The sequence below is a fragment of the Corvus hawaiiensis genome, chromosome 2 (assembly GCF_020740725.1).
Source record: "Corvus hawaiiensis isolate bCorHaw1 chromosome 2, bCorHaw1.pri.cur, whole genome shotgun sequence".
NCBI classification, from domain to species: domain Eukaryota; kingdom Metazoa; phylum Chordata; class Aves; order Passeriformes; family Corvidae; genus Corvus; species Corvus hawaiiensis.
This window is the reverse complement of record NC_063214.1, coordinates 85043500-85070230: the sequence shown is the minus strand read 5'-3', so window position 1 is coordinate 85070230 and position 26731 is coordinate 85043500. Positions and strand designations below refer to the sequence as shown.

Here is a 26731-nt window from a genome sequence, read left to right as displayed (position 1 = left end):
GACAGCTACACAGACTGAGAGCAGAGGTGTGGGAGAAGGCAAAGGTGGATGGAAACCTATCCTGTATTCTGAAATAAAGATTTGGAGTGGAAATACATTTAGTCTTTCTACTATGTCTGCTGTATACCCAGCCAGCTGGTGTCACGTCTGTAGTGGCTCATGCTACAAGAAAACTTTTTCTGCTGAGCTGTTTGTGGACATGGTTACTTTTATTGGAAACAAAGAATTTGAATGTGGATCATTATGACCTATGTTTAAAATAGAACAAATGTTATTTGAGTCACTTTCAAATTAACATGATTGTTTAAAAATATATGAAGTGCTTCACTGAATTTTAATCTCTCTACTGCAAAAACAATTTTAAAAGATTACAGGCTTGAACATTTTTAGAAGGATGTAATCATACTAGCTAAAACATAAATTTCACACACCACAATAATTTTTAATCATTCTGCAGTGTACGTAGGCCGCATTCAAATGTCTCTTTCAAATGTCAAAATAAAATTAATATTTATTACCATACCTCTGAACTCGTACTTTTACAAAACTGAAGCTCAGGACATTTTCTACTAAGCCATTTAAGCCATTTTGTATGTTCTCAGTTAAACATATTTTCTAGAGCTATTGCTCTGCCTCAGGGACTCACAGGATTTCTGAAGCACTTTATAGCTTTTTTGACTACATTCTTCAGGAAAAATCACTCAGGTCAAGGCAGGAAGAGGATCCCAGTTCCAGAGGTGGTTTTCAATGTTGGTAGCTTGCTATAAACAAAGCCATAAGAATAACTGATGTTGCTGAATATTAAACACACAAAAAACTGACTAAAAATATAAAATTAAACACAGAGAAGTCATATTTGTACCAAAAATCTTTGACACTGACACCTCCAGGGCACCAAAAAAGTTCATGGGGTCAGGACAGCATCCATAACAGCAGCAAGTCCCCAACAGGGTAGAATAAAGGTCCTTGATACTTCCCCATTTGGGGAAAATAATAGCTTCAGAGGAGAACTTCATGGACTCAAGCCCTCCTGGAAAAGTATCAAAAAACCTGTGGGATCTTGCCAGAGATAGAAAGCATCGTTCCCAGTCCCTACTGCAAACTAAACATCGGAGAGTTTTTTTAATTGGGTCCCTGACTTTGCAAACATAGAGCATGGAGAGGGAAAGGGTCCCCATACATTTCTCTCTGCAACTCTTTTGCACGATACCCTCACTGTTAAGAGGATTGTAACAGAGCAGGTCTATCCAGAGAGATGTGCAAAGGATTTTGTGTATCCATAACAACCTCTCTGCTGAGTTTCTTTGACCTCCTAGGATTTTTTTTACTGTCTTCACATTCTGCAGCCAAATCTCAGGCATTTAGGAGACTCCAGAGGGGTAAAACAATACATTTATGATACTAGTCCTGTGTTATGTGGAAGGAAAAAATGAAGAGATCCTTTAGCATCTGCACTCCTAAATCACTTCACTGCCTTTGAAAAATCCTACCTTTCCCACAAAAGCACTAGCTGACAAAGATCGTGTTGTCAAGCAGTATGCACCAAGCAAAAATACAAACAGATATAGTATAATTTTTTGCTACTGCCCATAAAACAATTAATCTGGCTTTAGATCTCTGGGATAGCAAACCATTCAGAGAGTGAAATTATGGGTATTACTGCCATAGTGTACCAGGGAGAAGCAGGAGAAGGAAGCTCCTTTTAACAGTTTTGAATTCAGCTGACTGGCAGCTGCTGTTTGGTTGATCACCATTGTCTGCCAGCAGTATCAAAATACTATCCAGTATTTTGCAGGACTCCCTAACACCTCACAACACCGATACTTGGGGGTGGTGGCTGCCGTTTTACAGATATAGCAAGACCCTTATATTTATTACATACACCCTCCACTTCTGAGGCTGTTACATTTTGTTCAGTCTGGGATAGAGACAAAGTTGGTATAAAAATTTTGGATTAATAATTTCTAATGGCACTTGTCATCATTTTGAATTTATCTTCTGTGAACAGTTTAAATGAATGTGACTGGAGTGACCGTTCTCAGAAATCATGGCACCCATAAACACCAGCTGCCTCACTGGAAGCAGAGTTACTGCTTGTCCAGTGTGGCAGCATAAACAAGTAATGTTGCTCAATGTGTCAGATTGGGCTGAAAAAGCCTCCTCTTTCCCTCCATAAATGCTTATAGTCTAATGCTTGCACATGCTTCCAGGAGAAGAATGGCCCTCTGAAATTATTCCGGCAATGATTCCTTATAGATAAGATGGTCAAGAAAGTCCCTCATCTGCAAACAGGCTACAGAACTCATCCTGTTGTGGTGGAGTGACCTTGCTCATGAAGCTCCTGGCAAACAGTCACCTCATGCTGTGATTATACAATTATGTAAACACACCATACCAAACCTCCCAGAAATCTCTGCTGCTTCACTGATGTCAGCACAGTGTGCCAAAAGCCATAATTAACTTTTGATTGAACTTTGATCAGTCTGAATGGATACAGCCTGTGGGCAGTGCCTGGGCTGGGAACTCTGCCAAACCTTCAAGTTCCTACAGGGAAGAGAAGCACCACTTGATGGTTGTACCTGTCCTCATGTCCTCTTCCCAAGTATTTGCTACCTTCCCTGTCAAAGGCATCAGGCTGAGCTAGTTTTTGACCTTGCCTGGTGTAGTTTCTCTTTCTTTCTTCATATGTTAATAAGAATTTCTTAAAAACCCCAGTGACATCCAAGCAAGGTGGATCAAAGAATTGACAAGTCACAGGAGAAAAGGGGAATTCCCTCACCTTAAAACTGATCACCACCCAAAATTGTCCTATTCTTCTAAGCTAAATCAAGCAAAGTTTGGGCTCCAATGACACAATTACAAGCTGCATCAAGAGGGACAGAGGCTAGAAATTACTACTCGTGGTCTATCGCACCAACCCAGTAACCCCAGCAAGAAACTGGATTGGAAACCTGGCAGGGAAAAACTGTATCTTGCATTTCCTCCGTTAAACATGGTATATTATTAGCGTTATGCTAATTTAGGTCACCTAAATGGGCTCTGTGTAATTTAATAAATTTAATTACTTAATAAAAGATTGGATTTGGCTGGGTGTCAGGCAGCCAGTTAAACAGTGATTGACTGATACCCAGGGAAACAAGACTCTCTAGAGTGGAGAGACCCCATCTCAGGGTTACAATGCCGAAGCGGCTTTGTTAGACAAAGACGAGGCTTTTGGCAGTAGACATTCCTGGTTTCAGATTCAAGGTCCCAAGTTCAGCCTCTTCTCTCAGTGATCTTCCCAGGGGTGTTCTGTTACATGCCGACAAAGAAATGCATAAGCTGAATAAATCATTAATTAAAAAACATTTGTTTGGCTCTGTGCAGACGCAATGCCTCTCTCCCTTAGGGCAAATGTCTTACTCTCAAATCAATCCAAAGTGCCAGGAGAAGAGGATGATAGTTTCACTTACCTCTGGTCCAGTTCAAGAAGAGTGAATGTGGCTAATTAAATGTGCAATGCCTCAAAAAAAAAAAAAATCCTGTGTCACTGGCTCCTACTTAAAAAAAAAATAAAAGCAACATACAAAAGTGAGGCAGGAAGACTATTTTAAACCTTCAGAGATGCAATTGTCTACATAATTTTTTTTTTTTTTCTTTTCTCTATATAGACACTTTGCCCTTGAGGAACAATTATGACAAATGTAGAGTTTTGTTGTTGTTGCTCATACATTTAATTTCAAAAGCACAAAGAAAAAGAAGAGTTCGTTTACTTAGTGTAATCTCCCTTTTCAAGACACCCTGTAGATTCCTCTTTTTGTTTGTACAGGCTTTCATAAAGATCAGATATTGTGGTGAAAGCCACGCAAGGCAATACAACGTCAGCAGTCAATGTACATCAACTATCTCCATAAAAGTAGTAACTGTAAAGTAGTAGCTGGTTTTTAACCTTCAGCTGGTTATCAAGACTTCTTCACTCCTAGGATGGGTTTCTTTCAACCAAATGCAGATACTTTTATCTGAGCTGGCCATCTAGTGTTCCCTCTAAATTTCTAAGAAAGGAAAAGGCACTTTCAGGACACACATCCTTCCCATTACGTTTTATTAAACATGTAGGCCTTTATTGCTGAGTCAGAATGCCTATTTCTAAAGTCAGAGCAGTGTCCCTTCAACAGGGGAATGCAGCCACCTCCTGCCTGGATCACGCCCCAGAGGAGTCTCTTCCCCTCTTTTGATTAGGATGAATGGGAAATAATAGTTCTGTCCATAGTGGACTTCCCACACTCCTGGTTTTTTACCATGTTTACAAGAATAATTGCCAGATCCTCCACCTGTAAGAATTAAGGGCTTGCTTCTGAAGAATTTTGTCAATTTAGTAGAGGAATGTCCTACAATTTGCTAAAAAAGAAGATAATTTTCCTTATATTAGGAAAATATATTTGCCTTTTTTATTTTGATTTGGAATTAAAATAAATTTTGAACTGGCTGTAAAACACATTCTGTGATTTGTTTGTGTTTAAAAATGATGTCTCAGTTTCTGAAATTCCATCTGAATTTTATTTTAGTTCCTCTCTAATGCATTTTTACTGTTCTACATGAGGTCATGCCATGTCAACAGAAGCTCACACAGCATCAAGACTGAACTGGATAACCTCCAGGTATTCCCTTCCAACAAAACCTTTCTGCCATTAGTATACAGTAATCATCATTACATTTTAATACCTCAAACCCTAAAACATCTTTCTTTGCTATTACTTGTTTCTACTTGTGTTCCTGTTTGTTGTGTTTTAAATGGACTGAAGATCTTCATGGACAGTCACTTAAATACTCCTGGCTGAACAATCATTTCTAAAGTCCTTGTTGCCTTTGGACAGGTCACCCTAACTCCTTTTTCCTGGACAAAATCACAAACTTCAAAGGAATCTTTCATACCTACAAGTTATTAGTTTGTTTTACTATGAGCTAAGACCTTTGAACCTGTAAAATCATTTGAGAGCATATTGAAGAGTATATATGTGTGGATGCCCTGTAGCTTTGCCAATGCCACATGCATAACCTTCAGGAAAATATTCAGAGATATTCATAAAGCAGTAAATTATAAGGAATAGCTGTACAAGAGTTGGGGGATAAAAATTTCTGGTTCAATTAACTGTGTGATTTTATTATACCCATCTAATTGTTATACACATCCTTCTGGGACTACAAGACCCATGAAACCCAAACAAATAAATGTCACCTTGAACCTGAATGCTCAGAGCAAGCTTTTCATGTGCATTGAAGTGAGACTGAAAGTACCGAAGTGAAAGAAAAATTTTGTTGCTGTTTAAATTAAATATGAAAAGCAAATTGCCAGTAAAAGATACAGAAAGAGTAAAAAACCTCAAAATCTAGCAGACAGACATATGCCTCATTTCTAGACAGATGATTTTGATGTCTCTCATTTTTGTATTTGATTCTTGTCTAGACCTCAGACAAGAGGCTTGCTGATTACCCATTTTGGAACAAATTAGGAGATGAAGTCCATTGTGTTACAAAAAAGATTTTATTTGTGGCTATGCAGCTGGCTAAGAGCAAATTAGACTAAGGCAGTATACAGGCCATCCTACCTTCCTAAAATTTCAGTCCATAATAAGTGCTTATTTCCCCAGAAGTTTTCTAGTCTTCAGTTTACTGTACAAAACAGATAATAAAGCAAAAATCTGTCATCCAAAAGTTTTTTCCTGTCATCTGAAAGGTTTTTTTTTCTTCATACAATGCTATGCAACATATTTTAAGTCCACAGATCCTTAGGAAACAAAAAGCAACAAGCCATTTCTTGAAAGACTAAAAGCTTTCTCCTTCTCCGGCTGAGAGATTATTGCAAGATTTGTCTAGTGACATTTCTTTTACAAATTCGAACAGCTCTCTCTGGATTTTCTTTCACCTACCAGTAATAAGAATATAATAATATCTGCACATATTTATCCTTAATTACTGGACAAAAGCCTGAAATAAATAGAAAGAGTGACTGGCATACCTCATATAAGCATCCTCACACACATCCCACACCACAACAGACAGAAGAGTGTATTTTTAATGCAGTAATCAGAAATATTTAAGATAATTAACAATGTTCTCTTGTGTTCCTCCTAGATACAATTGTTTCTTGTATAAACTCTTCAGCAAATTTAATAGATTGGTTAAGCAACACCTGAACCATGTAAGTGGATGACATATTTTTGGATTCCTCCTTAACACCAATAATATACAGTTAATGCATCATATTCAGTAAAATGGTTTTAAGTGATAACAGGTGTTTAGCATAATGGAAACTGCTGCTAGTTGGTCAACATGTAAATTAATTTTGTTATTTACGGAACCAGATGGTCAATTCTGGAGTACCGGCATGGATAACACTAATAAGCCTCCTTGCTGTAGAACATGATGTCTCATCTGTAGCTTCACCAGTTTCTAATTCCAGCTACCACGTGAATTGCAAGAGTACCCCTCTGACAGAAAGATTAACTTACTCTCTGCCCAAGAATACTACACTATATATCATCAAATAAAAGTGGCTAAAGGTCATACAAATGAATTTCATGAGAAATTAAGAGAAGTGGTAAGAAAGAATAATGTTTAGCTTTTTCACTTTTTTCACTCTGTACAGCTTAAAGCATCAGTATGAATTGGTATTATTTTCTACCTGCTTTCTTCCTTTCTTAGAACAATGGGTTGTTATTGTAGAAAAAGCAATTTAGCTACTGAGTTCAACTGGTAAGCCATTTGCATTATAAGACAGATGGGCTTATTACTATATAATGTTAAGCTTTTCTTCAAAAGTCTTATTTGAGAAACTCATAGACTGGTTCAATCTGTGATTCAGAAGAAACGCCTTTTTCTGTCCACAGTCAAAGTTTGTTCAGATGAAATAAGGCAGATACACATGCAGGCAGGACTAAGAAATCCCACTTGTCTGAACACCCTGAACCGAGCCAAAAGGGATGGTGAAGACGTCCAGTGCTGCAGCCACATTAATCAGGGCAGCACACTGTGCCCAAGCTCCCACTTGCTGTGTAAGTTGTGCACAGCAAGCACGGTGCAGCTGGGGCACATCAGACCCAGAGCACTTCAGCTGCAAAACTCATGGGAGCACATACAGCACCCAACAGCAGCTCCTGCCACATCGTCAGGCACTCGAAAATCACTACCAACCTCTCCCTTATCCTCAAACTGCACTTGGACAAAGCCTAAAGGCAACAAACCAAGCCACTTCAGGGAAGTGCAGGCATACAGTAGCCCTGCACACACTTAAAGCCAAACAGATCTTAAAGCAGAAATCGGGCTCCTTTGGATATTTGCCTCCTCATCTGTGATCCCCTCCCTGTGTGCTGCACAGCACTGGCCTGTCTGCCCAGAGGTGGAGTGACAAAGTGGCAGAGAAGCAGGATGAGTGTGCTCACAGTCCCTGCTAACTGCAGAGAATGTCCTCTGTTCTCATGTACCCAATGCATTCCTGTTACATACTGTAAAGTTATAAAGATTGATGCACAGTAGAAAGAAATAGTAATTGATAACAATTTTGTGCCTCATGTTTTCACTGAAGGAGGTTTCTTTGATGAATATAGACAAGAGTGCAATCACTGCACACTGCATCTTTGACACTTCTCTAATCCAACTTAACTGACTTAAACTGAAGGTAAACACAGCAAATATAAATATGGATTCAATTCTGTCTATAACTACAAACAAAGAGACCTTATCCAGAACTTATATCTTCTGTTTCCTTTTCTGTGTGCATCAAGAATGTTTTTCTTCTTTTCCTCTTCACTACGAGGAGATTATGCTTTAAAAATGCAAAACATTTAGTTACTTACTAAGAATTGTCATGTACATATGAACTAGTTTTGGAATTCAAGTTGCATATCTGGAAGCTTCATGTCACACTGAATTATTCAAGTAAAGAGTAATGTATTAAAATGGGTAAAATCCAGAGTGTCCTGCTTCTTGTTTTTTAAAATGCTGTCTATTTTAGAATTATTTTGGTCTGTTAAGAAAATAAAAGCATGCAGCAAGGTGTAGTAACAGACATTCCTATGGATTTCTTAGATCAGTGCTATCAAATACCTCAGTCCTCCATTCACAGCTACAGTGCCTGTAAGTACATTAAACTGTACGCTACTTGTGTTATACAAAACATTTTTGCTGTTAGCATGCCATGCAATGTGTGAGACATCAAGCAAAAAAAGTCATGGAAGAGCATATATATATATATTTTTTTTTAAGATGTGTATTTGTCCAGATGTTTGCAAAGCACTGTGCAGTAACTAGGTGCTTCATCTTCACGATTGGGAGTCCATGGGACTTTAGTTGGACAGCTTAGAAGAAAACCATGGTAAAACAGGTAAGGTAAAATATTCAAGTCACAGAAACTATCAAGGTCATTAATGCATGAAGCAGTGATACACATCTGCAGGTGAGTAAAGGTTACCATTCTGGACAAAGTGTTTTGACTGAAGCCTTAAAAACCAGGGACAAAGACAGAATCAGGGATCCAGGCTGGCATTTAATGAGGCAGCATTTTTGAGTAGTCAGTTACAGCAGGTTTGTGTTGCTCTGTTAAATCAGTTGTGTACTGTATGGATATTACATAGATCTTGGGGAAAAAAAAACAAAACAGGGAGGCAAAACAAAGACTCAGATATATATCTCCCAGGAAATACCAGAGAGAAGTGGAGAAAGCCTTTGCTTTGGAAGAGTTCTTGCATGTCCCACAGAACTCCCCAAATGGGTCATTAGAAGAACGGAGAAACCTGGGAGCTGAGTGCATGAGGAGTTTTGAGTTGCACAAAATGTTGACGGTTGTGCTCAGTCAGGCAAGCTCTTGGCAACTGCTCAGAGTGTCAAATAACAACTCCAAAATATCTTTTTACAGCCTGAGTCTTTTCAGTGACCCAGTTTGCAGCACAGTTCCTCAGATTATGCGATTGTTTTTGCTTTATTCCTGTTACTGACATTAAACTGTGCTTACAAACAAGTGCATAGTGATTTATTAAAACATTCTGAACGTGGAAAACCAGATGTACAGCCACTGAACTCTGTAGTATTTGATGGAGATCCAGCTTTGTAGCAGTGAATACATGCCCAATGATGTCTTCCCTTACACACTGGTGGAAACCTGTATTTCCTCACAACAGGCCCAACAAACCCCTTTTGTTAAAGGGCAAAGGCAATTGATTTACAAAATTCAGTCTAAGAAGGAGGATCGTTGCTTTCCTGGATAGTGAGAGGCACATTGTCTGACATCTGTAGGACTGTATTCTGTCACCTTACTGAAGAAACAGAAACACAACGAATGCTACATGCACGACACACCTTTTTCCACTGGGTATCTTAATCCCATAACTGCATCATTTACAGTGGAGAAAATTCATCCTCCCAGTGTCAAAATCCTTCTGTATACTTGCAGCAAATCAGTACAAATTTGCATCAGCAATGCTGCATAAGTTCCTTAAAAACAGACCCTGCCTTTTGTCCAGCAGCTGGCAATTTGTTTCTATTGTTTAATACCAACAGTGATATGCTTGAATAAGGCTGTAAAGTAGTTTAATTAAAGTATTAAATAAGTCTTTCTCTTGGAATCCAAACAAAACAGAGAATGAAAATTGACAAAGGAGAGAAAAAAAACCCCACAACCAAACAAAAAAACCAATTAACAGACACCAAACCTCTGAGAAACCATTCAAGCAAAACAAGCTTATCCCAAATCATAATGACGGCTCATTACAGAAAAGTCTAATGCTGCACAAACCACAGATTTTCAGTAATTGCGATCATGTTACTTACCTGCAACTCAGTGACAAGAGAACAAGAGGAAGGTGAAACTGCATAATAAATTGGGTAAAGCCTCTGCTGTTCTCCAGAATCTGTAGGAAATGTGCAGTCAGATTTTCCCCAGCTGAAATACCCAGCTAGGGTGAACAGGCCATGCTCAAAGTTCAGGACTGATGGAGGGGGGTTGGCAACCCTCAGTGCAGGCAGAGCTCCCAGGCAGTTCTCAGGTGGCTGTGCCTGCAACGCAAAGCTGGGCTAAGGGTCCTGAGCAGACCACAAACACGGGCCTCGGCAGCAAAGCTTGCAAAAGAAAGGTTAAGGGCGGTGTAGTAATGTCAGGAGACAGAGCAAGGGCTGGCTAAAGGCATATCTTAACATGAAGATGACTTCTAAGTATTTTGTAGGGGTTGGAATAAGTACGTGCATGCAGCAGTGCAGCACAAAGAAGGAAGCTACGGAAGTGCTTTAGATATTTCCAAAGAAAATTAAGCACTTTTCCCATCATGGCTTCAGGACTGAATGATGTTTGGTATAAAGACAGAAAGGAAAATGCATTCAGTTTACTTAGGAGCACATAAAGACAATAATTGCTTTAAAAATTAAGCTGTGTAAATACCGTAAATTGCATTTAGGTAATCAGAATACAACATTTCTAACATCCCAGTATCTCAGTCACTGCTAGGTACTAAATTCTCTAAGCTGCTAGTAGCAGAGAATTCAGCATCTTCCTCTTCTATCTCAGAAATCAACAATACAGATAAAATCAGGCATATCCATAAGCTTGTAGAATATGCACAAAAACATGACAGAAGGTCAAGGTCAATTACAAAATGTCTGAATAATATTCCCATGAAGACATAAATTTTTACATATTACCATAAAAATATGTAAAACCTTCTCTGTGACATATGAGGAGTTTTTGTGCTTGGTAACTCTCTGGACAAAGTCTGCTTTTTCAGTATGCAAAGCAGTTCTGCCAACAGGTAATTGTATTATAAAGAAAGGAGGATGGAAGCCAAGGAGGAAATTATGTGGTTGTCATGGACAATGCAAGAGGAAAATTTGAGAGGGGTTGTCTCTGTATGTTTCATAACAACAACCGGCAATTTATTACACTATTATCTAAAGAATTCAAAGCATTCTATAAGCAAGGTTTCATGCAGTTGCACCTTGGCAGGACACCAAGACCTTCCTGCTCATTCCATTTGGTTTTTTCCAAAAAAATCCCTTTCTGTCCTCTAAGGCTGTCATGTAAATTGGTCAAATAATACCTAGTTGAAACAGACAGTCAAACACTAAAGTTAATTTTCTCTTCTTGGTCTCTGTGGATACCTCACTATTAAATTACAACAATATTTCTAAGATAAATCTGATACCTGCACTCTGTGTGCTCTGCAAATTTCAACTTCTCAAGGAGTTCCGATTAAGAGACCTCCAAGAAGAAGAGCAAAAGAAACTTAGTAAACCACACCTTCATGCCTTGATAGGGTGCTGTCCACCTTCTACCCAAAAGTCTATAAATGAGTTAAAATGGGAGACTTGTGTTCCAAGTTAATTCTTAATTTTCAGCTGAGAGATCTTGGACCTCTGGCCTTGGAAGTATAAAGGCACCTGGACCACAGCGTCTCCAATCTTGATGTGACGTCTATAAGGCACAACTCATAGGTTTAGAAAGGGCCTTTTCTAAAAACTCCCTCATAACTTTGAACAGAGAACATTTGCAAGCAAGTGTTCAGGAACACAAATACAGCCTTCCAAAGGTTTCTGCATGGCTTCAGAGATTAAGTCTCACTTCACATTTAGGAGCTAAGGACAGGTCCTCTGAATCAGTTTCTATTGATAGTTAAGTTACTGCAGGGTACTAAGGGTTATCAAGTGTGACTGACATGCTACATCAGCAGAGTTCCCAGATGTAATGCTGCTTGATCAGTATACCTGAAATTTGACCAATTTAACTTGTTTCACTCAGAGGGTAATTTAATGTACTGATGCTGACTTAATATGCATCACTTTACAGTTCCTACTGAATTTCCTCTTGGAGCAGTTATGTGCATTAGAATATTTCTATTTCCGTACCAGGAAAGCACTACCACTGCACAAATAGCCTGCACATCACTTAAATTTAATGGGGCCTGATTTCTCAGGATGTTTTAGAGATATTTGGGCTCCTAAGGATGAAGTTAGTGGCTGAAGTACTTTGGAAAAAACAGTATTACCTATGTGCATCCCAAGACATCTGATTTTTTTCCAAATAAAGACCTACATGAGTTACTTACAGATATGATTATCAAATTAATTCAGGACTTCTCTAGATGCTGTGGCAAATAGATAGCATAAGCAGAACTGCAATCCAGGAAGAGAAATTCAGAAGTCTGTGCAGTAACCACAGAATAACCTTTCTTCCCTTTAACTACTTCACTCTTCAAATCAATACACACTGATCAAAAACTACTATGGTTTCAAAATAAAATTTTCTTAGACTGGCAAAGCCATTTGTAAAGTCTCATCAGAAGGGAAGCTCCAACATTATGGTATTAAAGTCTTTATAAGTTTAATTCTATTTTACTGAGGCCTATATTTTAGCCAACTGTTGGTAGTAATAATTGATTGGATATGTATGCACATTTATTTCCATTCTTATGGCAGGTTTTGTAGCTTTTTGTAATGTAAAACTCTTTTATGTAATGTTTTTTAATGGTAATGTCGTTTTTTTTAATGAATAAGTAGTTTAAAGAAAATAATAATATACACTGCTAAGGGACAAACAGCATTTTCATAAGGTACCAAGGGAGATAGGTAGATACATGGAATAATTCTTTCACAGGCTACATTTGGCCACAAATCTATACTTTGTTCAATATTTTAAATTGGTACCTTTATTCAGTACCTCTTCTAAAGATAATTACACTACTCAGGATTCATTATACCAAAAAAAACCCTATAAAGATACAGCAAATTAAATTTCAGGAGCACTTTTGTTTCTTAATTGATCAAAAGAGTTATGGAGCACTGTACAACAGTAGCAGCCACAGGTCTAATGGACATGTCAGGAAGTCTGGCCTGCAAATGGCAGGAAAGTCACTTAATCAGACAAGCCAGCAGGCTAAGTTCTGCCGTCACTACCTGCAATAGATGGTGTTGGGCAACTGTGTTTAAGAGCAATTTGACCCATTGACTATAGTGGAAATTGTGCTAATGCATGTAAAAGAATAAATGGATCTATCTCAGCTTAAATACAGCAGATTGAGAGCCAGGAATATTATCTCATTTATGCTGGCAGGGGCCATTTGAAGTAATGTTATTGTGTTAATGCAAACTGACATTCTTTATGTCTTCCCAGCAATCTATCAGTCTGCTGCTATGTATATCATATATAATGTGTATTGTTTTAGTGAGCAAAAATGATCATTTTAAATACATAATGTCATGCATCAGTCTTTATTACAGCCAAAACAATGAAAGTCTGCCATCTCACTACAATCAAACCTCCATTTTTTATTAAAGACAATTCCATTATTCTGCAATAAGAGACCTATTACATGCCCTCATTTTGGTGAAATTACTAATGCAGATTGAGTTTCCTAGAAGAATTACTGAACTTCTGTACTTTTTGAGATTCTAACTTAATTCATGTGCTTATCATGATAATGTGCTTTATTACTTGTTACACCAAGCTGATGAATTCTCCCTAGGCAATGTGTAATTATTAGACAGTCCCTATTTCAAGAATACTGAAAATTGCTATTATACAGTGACTCCATGCAGTTTACACCATCCCTTTTATATTTCATCTCCTGACTCAGAGCTGTCACTCTGATCTGTCTGTATTAATTCAAGGACGAAAGTTCTATTAAATTTTCAAATTATCTAATTATAGTGCTGATTTCACATTAAGATATAGGAAATAAAATAAGAAGACTTGACATTATTTTATCAGTTTAACATTCCTTAGGTATGTGAGGGCACTATCCCAAATCCAATCCACTAAATGCAGCTTAGTGAAAAGTTTTAGGATGTGCTCAGTGAAACTGGGTTAAAACACTTCTACAGAAGAATAAGAAAAAAGGATAATGCTACCACTTTTCAGATCAACTTATGCACGTCCCACTTTCTCTCTCCAAACAAGAGCCTGTAGATCCATAAATAAGAAGAACATAGAGTATTACTGGCTAAGTATTTCACCACTGATGATTTTCACTTTATTGCTGCTCTTTTTCAAGAGTTTATATAGGGTTTTAAAATACCAGAACATTCCAGCTACAATTAAAAATTTAGTTTTATCTCATAAAATTTCAGAGAAAAGCTTGAAGATTATAAACAAGAACCCAAGAAGAGGACACAAGAAAAGAAAATCCCACTTTCCCACACGTATTTAATTTTTAATACTTAGCATTTTCCTATTCTAAATTTGTAAGCCTCATTTTAAATTTTCTATGCCACCGGTAAGTAAACAGCCTCCTTGACATATGCTGGGCCAGTTAGACACCAACAACTTCCAGCACCTGAGGGATGACAGCAGTAATTCAGCCCAGTCCTGGACCATTCTAGCTTTCCCCATTCTAGCTAGCTCAACTTGTCACAGAAATTATGCTCTTTCAGCAGAACAAACTCATCTTCAGAGCCCAGCTACTTACTCAGTGCTGATTTACACTGCAGTAGGACTCAAAGTTGCCATTTCCCAAGCGCCAGAACTTCTTTTCTACGCCCTTTTAATCAAAACCGTAACACTTAACTATAATCAAAATGTTTGCTGAATTAACTGAAATCTTCCACTTAGAGTCAGCCTGGCATCAAAATGTGCTTTGCGCATTTTGCTCTTCATGAACCCCATAGGTTTAAAGTGCCTGGAGCCCAAAAGAGAGAAGTTGCTTGGCCCTCTGGTCAGCTGCATGGAGGAAGTTCTCAGCAGCATGAGAGTGCAGAAACTTTCCACAAATAAAGACTGCTGCCTGGTCATGAGAGAAACCATATTTAATCTTTAGGAAAAACAGAGTTAATGTGTTCATTACACTGAATTTCCCCTGTTAAGAATTATTCCACTCAGTTTGTGGAAGCCATAACAGTGAATTAAGCCAAAGCAAAAAAATGGGCGCCGTGTTTATTGCATTACTAAGCTTAGAAAAGAGCTTCTAGGACCTCACAGGTCACCATGAATATTTAACATCCCATAACTGCTATGGTAATGTGGTTTAGGTTTTATTTTTCTCCAACAGAAGAAGATATTTTTTCAGTGTGCACTTGTTGTGCCAGTGTGGAGGAATTTCAGTTTACATTTCAATGATGAGGCACATAAGCAGCAGCAGATGGTATTTGGAACACAGTGAAGACACAAAGATATCTGGGGAGCTGGAAGAGAGGATCTGAGCATTGCAAGCTGCCTTATAAGCCCTCACTGAAGAAAGCATGCACTTCCTAACACGTTTACTTGCTAACATTGTTTTCAGTTACTCCCTTTAAAAGGCTAACAGTAAAATACTCTAAGTATTCCTCCAAAACATTGCAAAAAAGCTCAGAAAGAAATCCCAAAGTATACTTATGTTTTCCATCCTTAGTAACCCTCCTCTATGCATAGTGCTTAACAGAAAAGAGTATTATACTAATTTGGCAAACAGAGAACTGAGTTGCAGAGTGGCAAGGGAACTCCACTGGAAGCTTGTAGTAGTACTGCTAAAAATTCAGCAGAAGTCTCCAGGCTTAAGCTATAATGCATTAATTGTGATGTTGCCTGTAGGAGAAATCAATAAAAGGTGTTTGAATGTGGAGAAAAACAGGAAACAAGCAGTAAGGAATATCTGGTGCGAGTTTAGCTGGTTATCTTTAGGTAACCAGCTACAAGATTATTAGAATCTGGGGCTATTCAAGAGACCCCAAGTCAAAAGCAAACCACGTGGATAGGTGATTGGAGTATTGGATTGCTACTGAAAGCTCAGTTCTCTTGGGAATTAAGTGCTGGTGACGCTACTCTCATGATACATGTCACTCAAGTGCAGAGTTAGAGATCATGCAGGTAGAGAAAAAAGTAGCTTAAGTTGTGAATGCAAACAGCAGATAATTGGGGTGGAGGTGGGTGTTACATGACGTCTCAGACTGAACTTCTGAGTTTTCATGCAGAAATCTGCTACTCCCTCTATTGCCTTTCATAATACCTGTACTGAACCAAAGTGGCACATGCCAAATCCTCTAGCTGGTAAAGAGACAGGAACCAAAATTAACAATTAGGAGACTGATCATGGTCTGTGCTTCCCGCACACAATATTTAGGTTGGGAAAACAGAGGTCTTTGGCGACTGAAAAGAAGGTGAAGGTCTTGACTGAAGGAAGTGTCCTAGCAGTGGATGAAGTTCCTGGAGGCCATAGCTGCATGGAGACAAGTGCAGGGGATGCCCAGAGCTCTTGGCTTCCAAAAACCAGGCTGGGTTGTGATGAGCAACAGCACAGTAGGAACCAACCCACTTTCTGACCAAAAGTCCCAGACTGCCAGTGATCTCCCTGACAAAGAGGGATGGCAAGATCTTGCCATCATGCATGATGGCATGATCAGAGCTCTGAGACAGCAAGGGTGCAGGAAGTATGTAAAACTCTCATCTCACTTCTTAAATAGACCTTAGAAGCTAGATCCACTCTGTGTTATCATTCACCCTGTTTTATCTGTGGTGCTGGAGTTTTTGAAGTACTGTCAGGTCCCATCTAGGCATGGCTGTGGTGAATTAAGCGAAGGAAGTCCATTTTTTAATTTTTCTGCGACTCAAACTAAAAAGAGTTCATGAAGTTCTCAGTCCAGAGAAGTTTAGATATGCAGGTACCTAAGATACATTTAGAAAGGTTTTGAATATTATTTTTTTGCTTTATACACTTCATTTCCAAGTTCAGTTCCACGTGGTAAAGTTCTGTTGTATGATGAAGATTCATGAAGGGATCATATGGTTTGTGAGACACTCCACTACAAAAACCATCAGAAAAGCAGAACTCTGCTTGACCTTCCACCCACCTTTGCAGGTCTAAAATAGAAACAAGTCCTTCTGCCTGGACCTGGGATGAAACAGGCTGATTATTTTACCTTTGTTATTCTTACTCTGGAGCAGGAATTATGTGACAGTTTATTTTTAACTTCTAGTTTATTTTCAACTGTCATTGAGTAAACAAGAACACTAATTGTGGTTAGTGATAGACAAGAATTGCCTGCAGGAAAGCTTGGATTCTACAAGGAAGGATTTAAGTTTTTTTAATCTCATAACTAAATCAAAACATGGAGGAAGCATTTTAACTGAATAATGGGCTGTATATTTGTGAAAACTTTTTATTCAAATTGATGAGGCAAACAGGATTTTGCTTTAATCCACATGGAGTGATCAGAGTAGTTCACCTTCCTATAGTACTGCAGCTGTAATGTTACAAAATAAAGACTCTGACAGAAGGAAATTGTTTTTACCATCTCCTTTGCATGCAGTGCCTAGGGGAGGCTCCACACCTAAGGGGCTCAACTACCATTGCAGAGACAACTGATCTGCAGAGAAACAGGTAGCTGTTAACAGCTAGTTTACATATAAAGGTAGAAATATGTAGCACTAACAGGTTAAAAACTCTGAGCTGTTCAGTGTGGAACTGCTGAGTGATTATTTAAACACCCTGAGATAGGTGGGAATCTATGAGAGGAGTAGGACAAATATTTGGGGGAGCTGGAGGCAATATGGCCTCTCTGATTGTCAGCAGCAGTCTGAAGACAATGGCTATTTCAAGAACATAGGTAGTGAAAAAAGATTAATTTTTAAGGTACAGAATTTTAGCAGCATTTTCTTTTACTTTGTATAATTTGTTTGTATTATTTTAACACCTAGGAAATAACCAAGATGAGGATCCCAATGCCTACTACATGAACATTTGGGGAAACAGATGGAGCAGATGAACGTTTATCACTTGTTTAACAGTTAATGCACTGCAATACTCCGATCATTTGGGTTGCTCTGTAATTCCTCAACAACCATCATGTGGCTAACTCCTGATAGAATCTGACTTCTTAGTGGCACCCTCTGAGGTCCCTCAACCTCTGGAGGAATAAAAGTATACAAAATTTACACCATTGCGTTTCAATGCATGATTTCCAGCATGATTATCTAGAACACTGAAAATCTGATCATACTATTTTTTTATAGCTACATGCTTGCAGCAAAAGTGATGCTATAAACAGATGAGCTTGCAGTTTAGGTAGTGTATTTTAAAAAATCTGTTTTTATTAAATCAGAATTGTATTTAAAAATGTTGCCTGCACAAACAAGATTGCAAAATAACAGATGTTATTTCCATAATTTTGGGGGTATAAGTATGAATTGCATTTTTATTTTGACTTTTTATAGTATTAATCAGTGAAATAAAAGGATTTTAACCACAAGTTTTCTGGTGTTCTTCTATTAGTTTATACGGCACAGGTGATAGGCAAATATATTACAACTGCTGAATTTACAATATAGATGTAAACAATACTTAGATGAATTAATGCATGGTCTAATGATAATTAAATCAAGAGGGTTAGAAAAAGAGTGAATCAAGCCCTTTTGATTTTTGTTCAAATTTGCATTGTATATATGGAATTAAGGTGACTTTTCCATTTCAATCTACACCATAGGTCTATAAAATTCATGGTTATCTATATTTATATTTTTACAAATTTTTTTTTACTTAAAAGAGTATGAGAAAATACTTCTATTCCAGTGTAGTCCAAATTCATTCAGGAATTATTTCTCTCTCTCTCTTTACTGTCACAAGCAAGGAAGACAGGTTTCCACAGGGTGTATGTCCAGACATTTCCTTTCTATTCTCTGAATAGGGCTTCAGATTCTCTCTAAGGATGCTTAAATAAGAAGTGCAGATCTGGAGGGTACCCAAGGTCTTCAACAGAGAAAGGAATTAGAAACATCTTTATGAAATTTCAATTCAAACTTCTATGTGTATATTGCTAACATTCCTTTCAAATCTCTTCAAAGCAAAGCCTGAAATTTCTCAGCACTTTGATGTGTTCATTATGCTTTATTCTTCTGAATGCTTAAACAGTCAGAAAAACTAAATGTAGTACACAATAAAGGCATACATGTATACATACACATACCTGGGCCAAAGCTGTAACATAGAGAGTGGATGTTGTGGGTTTTTTTGATGCAGGTCTCCAAGCAAATCCTACCCAGGAATTTCAAAAATGCTGATCCTAGAGCTCTCCAAACTTTATAAGAATAAAATCTAACAAATTTCGATAATAATGTCTTAAACATAAATTCGCAATCTTACATGTAATAATAATGGAGGAAACACACTCCCTCTTATACATCAAGAGTCAGTGAATTGTATCTGCTGGCTGGACCTGACAGCCATTTCCTGATAGGAACAGATTTATTTCTGTCCAACCAAGTAAACTGATTTTACCTTTAGTATATATATATTGCTTTTATTAATGGTAACATTCTGTAACTTTTTCTGTGTAGTACTCATTTGTAATAATACTTTTTTAATACTAAAGCACACAATGGAGCAAGACCTAATGAGGGTCAGATCCCACCTCCTTAAATCACTGTGAATATCTAATTCTGTGAGTAACAACTCATGGTAGCACTTGTCACAGGGAAGGTTATGGGAGTGAGAGGTCAGTCACCCCAACACAAAAAGGAACTGAGGCTGTTTCATTCAGCATCCAAGCCATTAGTCCTATCTACCTGTTTGTACAGTTATTAAAGTATTGACAGATAACAGTAGCCATATATTTATGTGAAACATAAGGGAAAAATTATGCAGATGTTTCCTACAGAAATAGCACATTACCTTCCCAGACATGGAGAAAATCCCTGAAGAAGCAATGGTTCTTCATTTGCCAGCATGGGAATTGCCTGCACCTCTCCTGCCTTGATCCTATCAACTCAATAGAAAATCAGAAGCAGCAAGGGACTGTTAATACCCCAGAAAGAGAAGGATAAATATGCCTGAAAAAATAAAGAACTCAACAGGCTTAATTTAGTCTTGAAGAAATGGTCAAAATTTTAAATAATATGAGTCTCCCAGATTCAGCTCGTCTTCTAAAGATGCACCCAAGGCAGCTAACAGGACTGAGCACTCAGCCACTTGCTCACAGCAGTCATACAGCTGGCAGGCAGTAGACATTGAAGCAAAGAGAAAGGTTTCCAGCTTGCATTTTGGAATCAGCAGATTAAGCTCATTTTTTCCCCCTGCATCTTTATAAGCAGTCATCTTTCTCTCTTGTGTGTTGGATATTTAACTCCTGTTCTCTTCCTCTTAACCTTGACTTGTATCAAGCATCATTTCAATGTCATTAGCTAGCACTAGATTATCCCATCCCTACAGTCTAGTAATCTTTAAATAAAACAAGCTACTGGAATAATTTCACAGTAACAAGCATACTAATACATGCACTCCAGAGAAGTGGCCTGTACTTTCACTTAATCCCCTAGGATGCTCTGAGAGGTGATATTGCAAGGATGAAAAAGACTTGTCTTCCAGGGACCTGTATTAGCCAGAGAACAGCTCTGACATATGGCGGCAGAGATGATGCTTTGGAGCCAAGGGAATTTTTAATATTTCTTCTTTGATGATTCAGAGAGGCTTGGTTGGCATATAATTGGATCCCATCAGCACATAATCTACCAGTGAGAATAATTGCGTGCCTGTGCTCAAATCATCAGCTTTCCAACTTCTTTGCCAGATAATCTCCTCAGTGTGGCTGAACTAAGTAGCAACTTTAACAACACCGAAGGTTAATTAAGCTTTCCAGAACTCCATGTGTTGCTGCTTTGATAGCAACCTTTGGAAATATTACCATATAATCTTATGCATTTTCATATCATTGTGTTTTATAGTAGAATCAGCATCTGATTTCAATATTTACTGCAGCAGAATATGGATTTCATTACACTGTAAGAGTTCAGAAGGTAAAAAATTTCAGAAGAAAATATTTTTATTAAAAATACTTTGCTTAGCTCAGGTCTGAACATCAAAGTTTTCTCTCTGCTCTCCTTTGTAGTCCAGGCCTGACCAGAAATGCTCAAGAACTTGAAAATGTCTCAAGTCTACACTAATCTGGATGGAAAATGTTGGAGTAGGGATTGCTCGAATGGTGTTCTCAGTCCTCTTCAGAGCAAAGGTTAGAGATTTCCTTTCTGGATTGGAGCTGCTGTCACTTACAGAAGGACAGTGGAACCAAGTGACAAGAGTTTTCCACCAAACAAACATTCAATCATCATCAGTTCTGGCTGAAAAATCACTTTGCAAAGTGAATGTAAAGTCTTTTCATTCTGTGCATTTTGTTTAATCATAATTCCATAGCTGAAGCTCTGTCCAAGTTTGGTGTACATATTTACTAATTTTCATGTAATATTCTTACTTCATACACTTATTTTATAGTAGGAAAGCAAACAGATTACTTCATATAAAACTCACTTCTAAGCAAAATGTTTAAAAAGGCAGACTTTTACTTACAATACCAATTTTGCAATCTACTGAAATTAACTGTATTTAAGGGTTGAACTGGATGATCTTCCAAGCAAGGCTATTCTATGTTTCTATGAGTTAAAATGTTTGTAGACATGCAGACACCTCACATCTTAAATATTAAATAATCAAAATATTTTTTTGCCTTCTTCTTTTTTCCTTTTTTTTTCAGAAAATGATTGCATCACCTACACTTTATTCACCATCTTTGCTGCAGGTAATAAATAAAAAATATGTTTGTATTAAGTAGAAGATTTATTTAGTGGCAAAAATTCAGATTAAAGAAACAATTAGGAAGGAATTTTCCAATTATCAAAACTGACAAGTAGCAAATCTGTCATTAAGCGTAACTCTTCAGGAGCACAGGTTTACTTTCTCCAAGCACGATTTTAACACAACCAAATTCAGCCATTAAAATTGTCTGAGATCTCATGAGAGAAAAATATGTCCAGCTAAATATGCTGGTAGTAAAAACATAAAGTTCCTGAACAAAAAATTATTACAGACTTCTTTAATGAACTGCTAAAATATAAATAATTATTAGAAAATGTTTTCATAATTTTTAATATGATTCGTTTTAGCTCTTGTTTATTTGATCAGGACTATGATGATAAAAGCACTATTTCCTACAAACAAAAGCAGTAGAATTTCAGACTTAAAAGTGGAGCTACATTCAAGTTGACATTTCAATTAACTGTTTATTTATCACACAGGCCATGAATTTGCAAGCAGTTGCAAGAGTACCCCTGTCCATGTATGCAAAAGCAGTTTCTTAGATATGCAAACCCTTGCAGAACAGTAATCTTGCTGTACTTGATATGTTTTTCTTCTCAAAAGTTTTTTTCTCTTAACTTATACAGGTATAGGCTGCCTGAAGCATTTGTATCTTAATGCTGAGCTGAGAAAAAATAGTTTGACAAAACTAAAGTTTTTTCAATTGATATATATTTTAGAAAGTAATAAAAATTCTGAAAATTAAAAATGGAATCTTTTTATTCAAAATCTCACAAAGAATTTACATTTCTGTTAAATCTATAAAACCAGAGATATATTTCAGTCTCTCCATTCATTTGCTGTTTGAATTAGCTTCTTGGTTTTAGTTCATGCAGCAAAATGTTCTCTTTATGAGGGGAAAACAACTCCCAGCTTTGCAAACAATATCTAGGTTTCAGTAGAGAAGAGCTGTTTTATTGATGTTGTGTGTACAAAGAGTTACAATATTGGACTGAATGTCAGCACAGATTTACTTCTGCTGTGGAATACAGACTAACACCCAAGTACCTCATATTCTCTTTACATTTCTGTAAAGGCAAGGACGAGTCAGGAGTGTATCACAGCTAATATTTAGTCCAAAGAAATATCGCAAGTGTTGCTTATCATAGGCTCTAAAAGTATATTTTCATTACAAGCATATGTTAAAAGCCTCAAAGGGTTCTGCCATGACTTTAGTGCTTATATCTTTTGCAGCATAGTAGTCTTGTGTATCTGGTGTGTGTTTGTTGTAACAAGAAAAATCAACCACAGCACCATGTCTTTACTCTGCAAGAGCACCTGTTCTACCTGTTACTCCTACAGCTGTGAACAGCGAGATATTAAGAGCAATCTCTCTTGAATTTCTAGTGCTTTATTCTCTTATTCTTTGTAAGTCATGAACCAAACACATTTTCTATTAGATCTTTCAGGCTTTTTTGTTCTCAATCTCACGTTGCAACAGAGATAATTAAAAACCAGAGCACACAGTTTTAACTCTTCATTTCTATTTTAATTTGTTTGACATTTGTGACTGGCCTTGGAATACATTATCTTTATGGTATCAGTGAGTATAGTCACCTTTTTTAAGCATCCATAGCCATTCTGTTACATCACATTTTTCACCCCTCATAAGAAACAAGAAAAAAATTATGCTCCCAGCCAAGAAAATTGTTGATGGAAAAGAGATATGTTAATGTTAATGTTCAAATGCTTCCACAGACCTTGAAAAGCGTTTTTCATTAAAGTGCTAACATTTCTGAATAAGAACTAGAGAGTTAGGGACACAATGTTCTTATGAATTGTTTCAGTTCAGAAAGAAAAAACTTCAGGTTATTCACTTGGACTCTGAAGATCAGTTTTAATAACTGTCTTTAGGCAAAATAAAGTTAAAAATTTAAGAGTAAAGTGCTTAAGGTCCATTTTTTGCCCAAGAGTTATAAACTGCTCTAGTGATCCTGTTCCTTCAGTGAGGACTGATAAACCCAATTAGGTCATTGCAGCAGTAGGATGACCACTTGCAGAATAGCCAAGACCTTCTTTTCACACAACAAGCTCGGACTATTTGCTACTCTGCAAGAACATTTCAAGTTAATGAATCCTTCAATTTTCCTGCTAATCACTCTTTAAACCTGTCCTGATAATAATAATTTATGAGGTTTGTTATATAACTCACCTTGAAGAATTGCAAGAAGTGAAATTCACATGCGATTTCATGCTGCAGTGACCACTGATAGAAATTTGTAACATCTGGGCTGTCTTGGATCCTCACTTCTTAATTCTTTGAACAGGCTGCTAACATAAGACCCATATGCCTGTGAGTATGCTTCACATCTGTAATTGATGTCCTGCTGTCTACTGGAACACTCTTCTGTACCCATAAGATATTAAGATGAATGCTGCATTGATCTCTGGAAGAAAACAAATAAAAGTCAAAAGTCTGTAATTTCTTCAGCAGCAAGAAAGCAGTTAATATTACCATGCACTAGCACAGACTAGGTTTAGTTTGAATGCGATTTTTCTATTTAGGTAGGAAAGAGAGCCATTAAAAACATATCAGAAATTGCGATGAAAGCCTGAAGGACAACATAAGTTAGTTAAGAGATAATTAAGAAATTTTCCCAAATCTTTGGGTTTCTGTATCTGGAAAATCCTATGTTTTCCATGCAAGTGTCTGCCAGTCCCATTAGCACTGTACTTTCCAATAACAAAGTAAACTGTAACCAAAATTGACTTCAAAGTGTTCAAACTCTTGGCCTTCTACCACAGTCAAAAACTGATCCTATGGTGACAGGACAGAATTTGCACATGCAGTTTTCTCTGGTTATGGGCACAGAAAACTGTGGCATAAAAAACCCCCATCTTTACTGGTATGGTTTGGAACTCCAGTTTGTCTTCATTGTCTTTATTTCCTAGAAAATACTTGTCACAATTATTAAATTAAAATTTAGTGTTCATTTTCATACAAATATACTATCACATGAGTAATGTGAAATAAAGGTGGCTTTTTTTAAGTTGTGGAGACCATTTAGTGTGTATTATATACCCCATTCTTCCCCTGCAGGTACATCAAGAAACATTTATAGGTCTCCTGCTGTGCATGACTAAGTAGTAAAATACGAAGCACAAAAGTAAATAGAGCATACAGGCAAACTTATGAAGAGCATATGTGAACAGCACTGAACCTCAGTTAAGACAAGAGCTGACAGGGAAGCCAGTTGCTTTATTTTACAAATTATCTTACAAAATGAATCTTAAAGAGATATTACACTTGAATTCTGAACCTTTATGTGTGAGAACCAAAGAACATGAGGAGGAACCTGCACTTTAGCAGCCACACAAGTTCATGGATAAATTTACAAACACTTTCACGCACGACAGTACAAAATTACAAAAGAAATCACTGCCTTTCTGCATGTGTATCTTCCTGTTTTCTCCAGCACTGCTGATGAAAGCCTAATGGAAGCTATTAAGCCTTTTTAAAGCCATAAAAGCCATTAAGCCCCAAACATTACAGATAGGATACTCTAATACATTCATCTAAAAATTAATGTTAAATATGTTTTAATCAAATTATGTCAAGGTCTATCCATCTAATTTTACAGATCCAACCTTGGAGCCTGTTTTAGTAGATGGCAGTCACAGGCTTTTAAAGAGCCCTCTTAAAATTTTGGCAGCCTGTGACTTGGAGTCATTCCATCCAATTCCAGACTCCCAAGTGATGCACCAAAGTTGGAAATACAGCTATTTTAAGTTTCATGGTGTAAGTTGGTCTCTTCCAGATCCATCCAAATCTCCTATGCCCTGGATATTTTGACTTTGTCTTGCTTACCAACAAGAAGATAGTAGTAATTTAAGAGGCCTTTATGATTGCAGCAGCATGGGAGGCCCACTTATGCTACAAAGAGTGGACATTCTGGAAATTTTTGTTTAACTGAAAACCTTTGAAATGAATTCTGTCCTCAGATGGAGACAAGATGGGATCACTAAACCTGGATGGTTCTCAGTTATAAGAAAACACAGTCCACTAATAGAAAAATATGCATAAGGGTAAGCATAAAAATAAGAGAATGGTAAGTCCAGATAACTTTGCCCATAGGTAGGGCACTTGGAGCAGCAGTGTTTTGCCCAGGACCAGGAGAAAGAAGTCAGGCAGTACAGGCGGGGCTTTGAAACCACAGAGATTATGGACGTGTCAACACAGAACTAAAGCTTCAGGCAAAAAGCCTGAAGCGAATCACACGGTGACAGCTGCATCCAAACTGCACCTTGTGCTTCTGAGAGCATGAGAGAGCATGCTGTGCATCAAGAGGAAGGGTACTTTCAAGCATGACAAATGTAGCTGCCATTTGTTCAGGAGTCTGTTGGCTACTGCTGCAGCAAGATTAAATTTCTGCTGGAGGTGTCCCCATCCCTTTAAAACACAAACAGCTAAACTTGCTGGGGATTAACGTTTGATGTGTGTATATCTATTTAAAAGCTTGACAGGTAGGTCAAGAAGCCCAAAGGCAGGTAGTTCAAGCACAAAAGAAGGAGGGAGATGTGCTTTACTGGCAGAGGAATCCCGTTTTAATTCTGTAGGTAGAGGCTGGGGCAAACAGCACAAACTCCAAGACTCAGAAGTCACTTATAACAGAGAATATTGAAACCACTCAAAAAGAAAAATGGAAAAAAAAAAAAAAAAAGAAAGGCATGAGGGTATTTTTAAGCCCTTAAAAGCATGAGAGAAAGCACCCAGAAAGAACCTCTACAGCAAAGTGCTTATGAGGCTGAGGTTCTTGAAAATGAGACACTTAGCCTACCAGGGTCTCTGAGAAGGCAGAATTGAACCTGAAGGCAGAAGCTTTCAGATGGCAGGCACCATTTCTGTAGCATGTAATGCTCAAATCCTCCATGCCCACGTGGTCAGGGCTGCCTGAAGCACCTGAGAAAAGGAAAAGTTAATGCCAACACCTAATTAGGTTAGAAATAAGTATGTCCTGCAGGCTGCATATGAAAACTAACAAAATTTAAATATATGTGATCTAATTATGAGGACACAGAAAACGAGTGGAAAAACAAACAAAATCCAACAGATAATGGGTGATCCAAAACTAAAGATGAATTAGTTCTCTTCCTTAAAGATACAAAATCCAAGCCTAAAAATACAGTTACATGAGCACAAATCCTCCCTGTGGATTAAAATTTTCTGTAGCCTTCCAGAATCCTAT

The 26731-nt window shown here is 37.6% G+C and overlaps 1 long non-coding RNA gene across 1 annotated transcript in view; it reads right to left on the bottom strand.

The window, feature by feature from the left end:
* LOC125321647 overlaps positions 1-26511 on the bottom strand; it is a 29754-nt gene extending 3243 nt beyond the window's left edge. Inside the window, exons 1-2 of the long non-coding RNA XR_007201626.1 lie at positions 26324-26511; positions 23698-23932 (exon numbers count right to left, since the gene is read on the bottom strand). This is a non-coding gene — a long non-coding RNA (uncharacterized LOC125321647). The remainder of the gene's footprint in view (positions 1-23697; positions 23933-26323) is intronic.
* Positions 26512-26731: the final 220 nt, after the last annotated feature.